The 11,759-nt window shown below is 46.8% G+C and overlaps 1 long non-coding RNA gene across 1 annotated transcript; it reads left to right on the top strand.

Moving 5' to 3' along the window:
• Window positions 1-2,999: 2,999 nt before the first annotated feature.
• Window positions 3,000-11,172, top strand: LOC116961268. The gene is made up of 3 exons (XR_004406919.2): window positions 3,000-3,163; window positions 3,527-3,655; window positions 10,990-11,172. It is a non-coding gene; the product is annotated as an uncharacterized LOC116961268 (long non-coding RNA).
• The last annotated feature ends 587 nt before the right edge of the window (window positions 11,173-11,759 follow it).

Below are 11,759 nucleotides of genomic sequence, written 5' to 3'. Positions count from 1 at the left end.
GTATGACACACATGATCTCGTATCATGTTAAGTATTATACAGTATCCAAGACATTTATTGGGGCTTGCAGGTATGACAGGACCCACAGGAGACCTGCACCTTTCTGGAAGCTCAGCTGGACCCGAGCAGGCTATCTGTGTGGTATACCCAAGAGCATCTAGAATGGGATAGGGCATCTGTACCTATGTTAAACTGCACCCCTAAGTATAAGGTGTTCGTTAAGAGCCAAGGGGAAAAGATGGGTGTAACAAACCACCCTCAAGAAGGAACTTGATTAAGATGCAGTCTGCTGGCCTTGGAAGATGCCATTCCTGTTTCACTGGCAATGGAACCAAACAATGTTAGCTTCAACTTACAGGACTAATACTTAGGCAGCTACGTGCTTTTCAAGGCATTAGGACATTTAAATGGTTCAAATGCCTAGTAAGTTTTGAAATACCTAAGTGCATCACTCCCAGACTGGCTCATGCTTATTCTGGCTGGTTTTCAGCACTACAGAAGATACCCAATATAGGAAACTAATTATTCCAAAGCCTCCCGAAATCTGGAGTGCCCTCTTTACATGCTTATAGCTCTCTAACAATTACCAAGAGAACCTGCACTGATTCAACCTTAGCTTGAGTGGTTTTGTTGATTGAGAGGAATCCAGGGTTTTGTAACTTAGCACTATATATTAAGTGCATAAAACAGCCTTTCACTCACTCTCAGGCATTGTGAGGGTAACCACATGAAAGTTTGCAGAGGACACTGATCTGTGGTAACGGAGCCACACACCTAAGGCAGGTTTTGATGCATCATGTAGTACAGGTTGTAATACTGAAAATTCACCTGAGCTGCCCACAGCCTGGAGCTGTGTTAAGACCCTCCTCCAGATCTACAGACAGGACACTGATGGCAGGACACATCTAATGCAACAACAAATGCAGTAAACTAAGAAACTATCAAACATCACATCAGGTCACAATTGCTTCTTTTTTTGTTACAGAAAAGCTCAATACCTCTTCTGGACATAGTGAGTCCCAAAGGTACATGAGCACTGTAAATCCACTGCATGCATACACTCATGCTCATCTGATGGACAAGAACTTTATGATCAATTATAGCTGAATGAATAAATGACGTATAGTACTGGTGAAGAAAGGGTAGCTGGAGAAAGCAGCTTCCTGCTCATCTGTGCCTTTATTTTCAAGCTGTCAGAAATCTACAGAAGTAATTCCACTGCCAGAGTAGTTTACAGGCTGTTTGATTTAATCCATGCCTTCATCAGCTTCCTCATCAACAGAGCCCACAAGGAGTTATCATATAATAGTTTAGATCCAAATGAGCTGCTGCAGTTTCCCTCCCCAGCATGAGGACTGAACCCGAATTACCCTAGGCCACCTGTCCCTGCTCACCACTGCAATGTACAGTGGAGGGATTTAGCCCTTATTTGTAATCTTTTGTCTGAAGCCTTGTTGTTTGGGTGGGGCTGCACCTGTTCGTGGTGAGTGGGAATCCCTTAATTATGGCTGTGGAGCTGGGCAGGGAGAGCTGGCCCTGCACACTGGCACACAAAGGCTTAGGGGAATGTGTGTGAATTCAGTGCCCTCTTTATGCCATGCCAACATTCATTGCAAATCCTCTGCAGGTCTTCACAGCTCAGCTCCCGCATTCCCAGGGCTTCTGCTTCTTATTTTACACACCAGATTGTCCTTTTTTTTTAAATGGCAGAGGTGCTGTCTCCCTATATTTTGGATTCTTGGGGTCTGCAATTGTTTAGGAACAGGAGTTGAGGGACAATAATACACATACTTTTGGCTACAGCATCACCAGTTCTTTCTTGTTATTAAATGCAAACAGTTTACTTGGTGAGCATACCCCCATTGCTTTGAAGTGTGATGTTAGTCATGACAGCTAGAGCCATACACCCATATTATACACTCTACTGAATGCTCAGAGATTATGCAACCCCAATCTCTTCCCTCTAATCCCAGTTATCTGCGGAAGCCCTTGTCCGTGCCACCTCACTTCAGCAAGTGCCTCATTCCCTCCCTCCCCAACCCTAGACTCCCCTGTGTCCTTGACACTTAATCTCCAAGTCGTCATCTTCTGCTCCCTCTTCTATCCAAGGTTTGCCTCTCTTCAAGTCAAATGTTACAGTCTCTCACCAAAATGGCAGCAGAGAAGATACAGTACCGCCCACCTCCACCTTTTAACTCCAGAGGCCAGTGCCACAGAGACTTCTCAAGGCTACAGATAAATTTGTGCCTAGACCTTGCACTCCCGGGCTGAAGTGTAACCTGTTCAGAAGTAAACTGTGGTGTACCTAGCAGCCAAAATCGACCAAGCTTCTGTTGAGCCTGAACAAAAACATCCCCCAAATTTACAACACAACGGCTTATTCCACCTTTTTTCAGGTCAGCCCCCCAGCTCCTGCCCGTTTCGGCGACTCCTCACAGGAAAAGGCGGCCGGGAGCCGTGAGGGCCCGGCCTCAAGGCTCTGCCGCCATCTTGTGTCGCTGCGGGGAACGGCGCTGCCGCTGCGCGGCCCTGTGATGGCGCTGGCGCTGCCACCGCTCCCCCAGCCCGGGGCTGGGGGCGGCGGCGTGGCGGGCGCGAAGGCCCCGAGGCCCCGGTCGCAGGCTGCAGACGCTCCTCTCGGCGAGCCTCCACAGGTGGTCCGGCCTGCCGCGGCCACCCCCCCTTCCTTTCCACTGCGCAGCGCACCAAAACATGTTAAACCGTCTCCCCAAAAAAACCCAAACAAAACAGGCTTGCCAAGGCATGGCAGTGGCTGAAACACTGCAATATGACTAAAAAAACCCTGAAAATGGTTGAAATTTGCTTTCTTGCTAATAACAGCTCTTCCCACTTGCTGTGCTGCTGCCTCGGTGGCTTGCAGTTTCTGGCTGCAGACCAGGCCAGTGGATGTTCTTCAGCCCACATTGATTCAGCACGAAGACTGAAGCTGGTACCAGACAATGAACGCTGAGTCCCGCCGTGAACAATTCCTGTGAAGAGAATGAAGAGGGGACTTAGCTGGTACCCCTTTCATCTTGTTGCTGCAGCACTGAACACTACACCCTTTTCCTCAGCAGCATGCAGATGAGGACCCAACATCCATACTTTCTGTGAACCTGTTGTGATAGCCGTGAGGATAACCAGGGTTGAGAACCAGCTGTTGGTGAGTTTATATGACAAATGAGAGGTTCAGATGTAAGATTGATAGCAATGATAGCAATTAGACTGCCACCTGCTATAGCTTTAATCCGTATCCTGGATTTTTAGTTGTTAAGTGGGGGGACTGCTGGTAATGAATACATAAGGACTGTCTTAAAAGGCACAAAGCGTTAGGATTGCATCCCAGTCATCACAAGTAGGGCTGCCTATTTTTTAGTTTTAGTTTTTGCTGTGAATGTTGGTCTCAGTTTTGGTCTCGTTTTTGAATAGTTTTGTCCTGAGCTTTCAAGGATTTCTGTACTCTATACTTTCACCTATGGTTTTATTTATTTATTTATTTAAGCAAATGCAGATTATTTCATTTTAGGCTTGGCCAGCTCTTTCCAGTTTGGCTTCCTGACAACCTTCTGCTGTCAAGACGCCTGCATTTACTTGCATTGTGTCTGATTTTCAGCAGATCCCTATCTGAGGCCTATTCCTCCCGTCTGTTACCCAGGTGAGCAGTTCTACTGTCATCAGAGTGATAGTAGCTGTCAGTAATTGGTACTTTCACAGGTGTGTAGGGTCAGGGCTTACTTCTTCCCCCCTGCTTTGGATAGCGCTAATTTGCTTTCAAGTCACGCTTCATCACAAAAAGAGAACGCCAAGAATTTTGAAAGGTTTGCTATCATGTTCCACAAAGGGATATGCTTGGGAGAAACATGTTGATTTTGTTGGAGAGACACACAAAATAGACTATGATTTGCATAAGGAGCTACTGAGAGAGGGGAACTGAATGAGAGGTCGAGAGAACAGTTTTCATTGACTTCAAAGAGTATTGGATCAGATCCATGCAGAGCATCTGCAACTTCCTTTGATGCACCAGCAAACTAGAGATAACAAGCCTCTCTTCTCCATACATGCTCTACCTAACACATTATGTGGAGAATGACTTTGAGACTGGCAATGGCACAAGCCAGTCTTGCTTGGAAGAGAAAGTAGGTCTGTATAATCTGTTTGGGAGAAACTCTTTTCTAGGTGGTCTAAGGTTGCAGCAGGTTTGAAAGCAAATGTACCTTAGAGGTCACTGCAGAGCAGCTGTTTGAGCTGCTCTGTGTTCTGAGGGAAAATTGTCAAAATATTCTGGAATATTAAAAGTAGATTTTTTTTTTTTAATGTATCTTGAGGTGACTCTGCGTAGTCACTTTCCATCCCTCTCCAAAACCACCCAACCATATGCCATACTTCAGCAAAGCAGTATCCCAAAACTGTACCCCATTACCTTATTCCCACTACTACTAAAACAACACCTCACCCTGTGAATTCTTCCTGCTGTGGAGTAGCCCAACCTAATCATACTGTTGGCATCACATCTCTCCAGCACCCACAAGCTTCCTCCTCACCATGGTCCCAACAAATAATTTCATTTGTCCTTCTTCAGCAAGAAAAATTATTCTGATAGCAGATAGGTCCCTGCAGCCACTGCAGTGGTTGCCACAAACGAGGAAGTCACCACAGGCAACACCTGTGATCAGCATACCATGGCATGGGCAGAGTGAAGTTTTACTGTGTCACCTTGAAGCAGTTCATCTGCTATCTCTGTTTTAGGCAGTTTTTTTTTTTTTTTTTATTGCCAATTTCTGCTTATTCTTGAGGCAGGTATAGAGAAAGAAGGTGAAATTGCAGAAAAGAAGATAAATAGGTACAGAGGTAATAGAAATAACAACAGGACCAAAATATTAAGCCATCATAAGTATTTCTACTGCCCTTTTCATCTGTGGATGTCAAACAATTTGCAAGAGCTAAAAAAATTAAGCCTCTCAGCGGTGCTCATACGTCAGAAGTACGCAGTTTCTTTCACCTGTTGCTTAACTGCTGTCACCCCTGAATTAGGACAGAGAAGCTGTTCATTGCTCAAGGCAATGACGCCTTGCAATTTAGGGTGTGAGAGGCTAACTCAAACTGTAAGACAAGGCAGCATTTAGAATCTAGAGTTGGCCAGGCCATTGCCTTACAAAAAGAGCCATGGATCTTTAACACCAAGTGGTCAGGCCCTCAGTTTGACGTCTCAGCTGATAAAACAGAAAAGGTGAAAGCAGGGGCAGAACCAATCTTTTAACAGCTGGCTATAGGAGAAGACAAATTTGTAAACTGAAAGAGGGACAAAGGAAAAACATTTACCCCCCGCTTTTAATAGAGATTCATTCATAAAAGTAAAGTGAAGGCTACAAGGTCATAGAAAGTTACATGTGATCTGGTTTTGGAAAATGCCCTCCTTACAGACCAAGCCCAGAGGCAGAGGATATTTGGGTTATTGCCAAGGAGAAGTGTCATGGAGGCCCTTTTTTTCCTTCTCTGGGGGCCTAAGGAAACTCCAGCTAGACATATTGTACATGACAAGGTTTAATGACCTTTGTTCATAATGGACCCAAGCGTGAATACCCAAGTGTATTCAGGAGAGGCCCAGGACTAAGAGGTAATGTAAAGCCTGAAACAGGGAGGGAACATTTTCTGGATTGGGAATAGGGTCATTCCTGGGGCATATGTGAGGGTTCATTTTGCACCTGGTATTCTGACTAACTGCGGTCAATCTCCTGAACTTCCCAAGCATGACACCTGCTTCTAGCTCTGCTCAGTTCCTAGCCCTTCACAAGGCTTTCTCCTTCAGTAATCCAAGAAAATGCACAGGCATGCCATGTCTCTGTCAGAACTGTCCCCAAGAGACTGTCACACGAGGGAGGACTTATCTCAACTCCCTCTTCCTGAGAGCTCACAGCTCTTTATCTGCCATCCTACCTGCCTTTAGTCCACCAGCTGTGTCCTCATCCTTCAGTGCTGACTCCTTCTGGAAGGGAAAAGACAAATTTTCGTTGTCTCTCTTTGACTCCAGCAGCTTCTGTATTGCCTTTGCCTCTTTCCTAACAGTTGTACAAAATACTTTGCTATCCTTTTCTGTTCCTTCTTCCTATCATAAAAAGTCTGGATCCATCTTCTGAACTTCCAAAAATGGCACCTGAGCTGCATCCTGGCTGCAGTCCACATTTCTACATCCCATACATTAGTAATGTGGCAAGGCAGCACAGTCTTTGTTTCCAGAACTAAGCTGGCTACTTGAGCATCACTGATGACTTCTTTATTTTTATTTTTTCCTGATTTCTGTGGCAGCTCCTCTGTCCCCGACAAATTTTTCTGGAAGTCACTTTGTGAATGCTGTCAAACTGTGTGCGCAAAGGACGCAAGCTGGATGAGCACAGCTGATTCCTGCTCTGCCAACCTCTCCAGAGCCTGCAGGCCAGGCCCCCCCAGTCAGCTCCAGCATGTGCAGGTAGCAGCTGACGCAGATGTGGGCACAGGACTGCCTGCGGATCATCTCTCTGGCACCAAGGGAAGTGGATGGAGTGTATGGAACTAGAGGGTTCAGGCACAAGGTGAGGGTGAGTGCAGTCAAGAAAGCCAGAGCCTGGGGGATATTACAAAGGGATTTCTGAGGAGAAGAGGGGAAGGATACCACAGAGCAAAGAAAAAAGGAAAAAAACAAAACAAAACAAAAGAGAAGACAGTAAAAGGGAGTGCAATAATGGGCATGAATTTCTCTTTCTTCTGCCCATGGCAAGCTGCCAATATCTTCCACAGTGTCGTGGTTTCGGCCTGATTGACAGCCAACCACAATGCAGCACCTCTCTCTCCCTTCCCCTCCGGCAATGAGAAGGGACAGAGAGCCAGGCTTGGGGTTCAAGATAGGACTGGGATGGGGGAAAATCCCCCTTTTATGATCATGAGCAAAAGGCAGACTCGTTAGGGGAAGAAAAAAAAGAACATACATTTATTACAGACACTAACAACACATAACAGAGTAGGACAGTGAGAAGCATTGCCACATCTTGAGAACACCTTCCCCCCCCCTCCCTTCTTCCCGGGCTCAGCTCTGCTCCCGATATCTCTACCTCCTCCCCCAGTGGCGCAGGGGCAGGGAATGGGGGGTGCAGTCAGTGCTGCCACTTCCTTCATCTTCGGTGAGGGGAGTGTCCAAAACTTGTTCCCCCCTGCTCCATCGTGGTCCCCCTCTCACAGGAGACAGTCCTCCACAAACTTTCTCTGACTTGAATTCCTCCCATGGGCCGCAGCGTTCCCCACACTGCTCCGTCGTGGGTCACTAACTTCCTCCGACTGGATTCTCTCCCACGGCTGCAGCCCTTCCCGAGCTGCTCCGGCGTGGGACTCCCCCGCATGCTGCAATCCTCCCAGCACTGAATTACAGCAGCGGGGCTGCCTTTTCCCATGAGACCCCCCTTCTTTGGGCACAGAACCTTGATCAGCCGAGCAGGAACGACAGGCTGTAAATCAATGTCTGGTCCACCGTAGATCTTCATGGGTGGCGGGGGGGGCCGCCCTGCCGTCTCCCCACAGGATACAGGGGGGTCTCTGCTCCGGCACACCTCCCCCCTCCTTTCTTCCTCCGTTCCTCCACTGACCTTGGTGTTCACGCAGCTGCAGCAACTCCTCCTCACCAGTCCGACTGCCCGTCACCACGTCCCTTCTTAAATACGTTATCGCAGAGGCGCAGCCGATTGGCTCAATTTCCCAAACAGAAGTGGAGCTTCGAGAAGCTTCTCACAGGGGGCCGCCCCGATAGCCCCTCCCCTGCCACCAAAAAACTCCACCACTCACTCAGCCCAGGACATTCCACCCTCGCCTCTGCGAATCACATATTTAAGAATTAAGAGATCCAACATTCAGTACAGAAAACAGTATACACATCAACATCAGAACAAAGAGTAGGCAAAACCAGACTGAAAGGAACACAATACAGAACATCCACCCATAGTCCCTTCACCACACCTGAAAAAAAAAACTTCCCCAATTACAACTACAGACATTACAGAGATCATTCCACTAACGGAGTTCAGTCTGTATTTTGCTCATTACCTCTCCCAATTAATATCCTTATCAAATCGCAACCCTCTACCCCACGTTGGGCGCCAAAAAACTGTTGTGGTTTCGGCCTGATTGACAGCCAACCACAATGCAGCACCTCTCTCTCCCTTCCCCTCCGGCAATGAGAAGGGACAGAGAGCCAGGCTTGGGGTTCAAGATAGCACTGGGATGGGGGAAAATCCCCCTTTTATGATCATGAGCAAAAGGCAGACTCGTTAGGGGAAGAAAAAAAAGAACATACATTTATTACAGACACTAACAACACATAACAGAGTAGGACAGTGAGAAGCATTGCCACATCTTGAGAACACCTTCCCCCCACCCCTCCCTTCTTCCCGGGCTCAGCTCTGCTCCCGATATCTCTACCTCCTCCCCCAGTGGCGCAGGGGCAGGGAATGGGGGGTGCAGTCAGTGCTGCCACTTCCTTCATCTTCGGTGAGGGGAGTGTCCAAAACTTGTTCCCCCCTGCTCCATCGTGGTCCCCCTCTCACAGGAGACAGTCCTCCACAAACTTTCTCTGACTTGAATTCCTCCCATGGGCCGCAGCGTTCCCCACACTGCTCCGTCGTGGGTCACTAACTTCCTCCGACTGGATTCTCTCCCACGGCTGCAGCCCTTCCCCTCCCGAGCTGCTCCGGCGTGGGACTCCCCCGCATGCTGCAATCCTCCCAGCACTGAATTACAGCAGCGGGGCTGCCTTTTCCCATGAGACCCCGGCCTTCTTTGGGCACAGAACCTTGATCAGCCGAGCAGGAACGACAGGCTGTAAATCAATGTCTGGTCCACCGTAGATCTTCATGGGTGGCGGGGGGGGCCGCCCTGCCGTCTCCCCACAGGATACAGGGGGTCTCTGCTCCGGCACACCTCCCCCCTCCTTTCTTCCTCCGTTCCTCCACTGACCTTGGTGTTCACGCAGCTGCAGCAACTCCTCCTCACCAGTCCGACTGCCCGTCACCACGTCCCTTCTTAAATACGTTATCGCAGAGGCGCAGCCGATTGGCTCAATTTCCCAAACAGAAGTGGAGCTTCGAGAAGCTTCTCACAGGGGGCCGCCCCGATAGCCCCCTCCCCTGCCACCAAAAAACTCCACCACTCACTCAGCCCAGGACACACAGACATTCCTCAGCATTACTAAAACCAGTCCCCATGGACACACCTGCCTTGAGACAAATTCTTTCAGTCTTGAAAAATCTGGGCACTTCTTCAATAAAGAGCTTTGCTTTTAAGCTACTTTGCCTTTGTGAATTTTGGCAGCGGCTCACACTTGGAGAGCTTTTGAGAACCCTTTCTGTAATCAGATTTCCCTGCCCTGCCCCGGGGGACTGTGGGCGAGTCACTTCCCACAGCTGTCCCTCAGCTTCCTATTCTGTGACATGTGGCTCACCACTGCCTCAAAGGGCTGGGGCTAGGCAGCATTTCTCTGTAAAGAGCTGTGAAATCCATGAGGTTGATGGGGTGCTGAGCATGCTTTGAGGGTAGTGTTACTGCAGCTCATCACTAGCAGGAGGTGGGACAGGCTCAGGAGTGCGGTTTAAAACACTTTGCTGCCCATCCCGAAAAGTCATTAAGTGAATGGAAGAGGAGGCAGTTCAGTTGTGTGGTGACAGGACTCATTTCATCTACACAGTAGGGCCAAGGTTGAAGACCAGAAAATACAAACATGCTTAGGAGTACTAGCTAAGTCTTCACCATCTTGTTCAAAACCAGAAAAAAAGCAAAACCCAAACTGGGACTTTTTCAGTTCCTTCTCATGCAGGCTACCTCCTGAGCCACCTCATAATGGAGATGTTCTGGGGTGGAAAATTCCTACTTTTGCTCTGAGAAAAATCTCTCTTCTCTTGTTCTGGACAGAATCAAACGAAGTTGTGAACAAACTTAAAAGAGAATCCAAATGATTTGCAGGATGGTGCAACAGAGAAGAGCATCACTACACTGCTGTGGACACATGGCTAAAATAATGGGCATTATGATTTCTGGTGAAAGAAGCGTGAAGCTGCTGGCAGTATCAGAGTAACCTGCTTCTTTCCTGTTTTCTCTCTGTGTTCACAAAAAAGCCATGCTGCCTCCCAAGCAAATAAGTTACTGTTTGTGAGCTGCCTTGTGTCATTTCTACCTAAAGATGTCTTGGACCATAAAGAACATCGGTTCATTCTAGACTGTGTGGCAATACGCAGCACAGCCAGAGAATACAGCAGCCTAATTCCTAACCAAGCCCATACCACCTTTGCTCTGAGAAAGAAGTCAAGTATTGCTTTTTATGTGCCAAAGTTGCCCTAGTTGGCTTAGCTTTGCTTTTAATACCATAGCTGGAAACACATTTGCTAATTTTACCTCCTCTCTATTGATAATTCACCCCGCTCCCCAGACAATCAAGTACCAAAACAAGTTTTAGAAGAAGCAGGGTCTGAAGATCTGGGTGCTGCTAAGAGCCATGCAGAGTCTAATACTAGCTTGGCTGCAAATTTAATTTGTAGTCTTGAGCAAGTCATTAAATTCTTCTCATCAAGTCTTCGTTCAGTAAAATTGAGAATAATTACTTGCCCTGTAGAGATGCTGCAAAGACAAAGAAAGTCTTTAAATAGTTTATTTAAAATGTTAAAATCTCTTAAGAATTATGTAGAAACCTTGATTAGGATTTATAAAAAGGTTATTTAAACATACGGTGGTATAAAAAGTATCATCACTGAAACTAATTAATGAAATAACAATGTTGAAAAACTTCTAGATGTGAAGGATGGAACATAAATCTGCAGTTGCCTGGCAGAATATATTCAGCTCAGAGAAGCAACTGCTCTTTGTTTGCTATGGTGGAACAAAGTCAGATACACAAGGAAATTCTTGTAGCCTATGATATTCTTTAATAGTGTCTTCCGTTATTATTGATCTTTAATATTCATGATCTTTTTGGTCCTTTAGCTGGGATCTGTCCTGGTGTGGTTGGTACCACAGACTCAGAAGATAATGAAGTTCCCTGCACCAAAGGTCAGAGATGGTCAGAGATCCTGAATGTCCAGCAGTTTACAACACATGGGGATGACACCACCAGTGCCCACAGCTGTGTTTATAGACATAAAATTAGTTTGTGTAAACACATCATCATGGGAGGTAAGCTCAAATACATGATGAGAAATGTCACATGGATTTCCCCTGAAGATGCATGAAGCACAAGATAACAGTGGCATCATTATGGCTGGTGTAACTGTCAGAGTACACCAGTTGCTTAGATATGCTCTATGTGCATACTGAGAGATGAGAATTTCAGGGAGGAAGCGAGGAAGAGGTAGGGTAACTAAGTGGCCTTGCAGAGTCTTAGATGGATCTCCTTCTCAGTTTTGGCAGCCCAGGATAAATTGCAAACATATTGGAAGAAAACTTGACCTTAAATTTACAATGTCAGACAGTACTTACAGAGCACAGGTCAGTACTATTAGCAAGTCTGAGACAAAACACAAGGTGGCACCAAGCTGTGATAGATCTTAAAAGTGAAAAATAGAAGTTTGAGATGATATATAGAGAATAAAAAGCCAGCAGAGAGAATTGTAAAATCAAAGACACAGACACCTTGTAGTTTTATACATGAAGGTCCTGGCACATCCTCAAATTAATTGTTAACCTAAGAATAGTAATGCTCAGCTCAAGAGATAATTAACTTGTACCCAAATGAACATGGCCCTTCTGCCCCATCT

Source organism: Tyto alba, unplaced genomic scaffold, assembly GCF_018691265.1.
Source record: "Tyto alba isolate M040663 unplaced genomic scaffold, T.alba_DEE_v4.0 Super-Scaffold_38, whole genome shotgun sequence".
Classification (NCBI taxonomy): Eukaryota; Metazoa; Chordata; class Aves; order Strigiformes; family Tytonidae; genus Tyto; species Tyto alba.
Note: the sequence above shows the minus strand (reverse complement) of the source record. Positions and strands in the feature narration are given on the sequence as shown.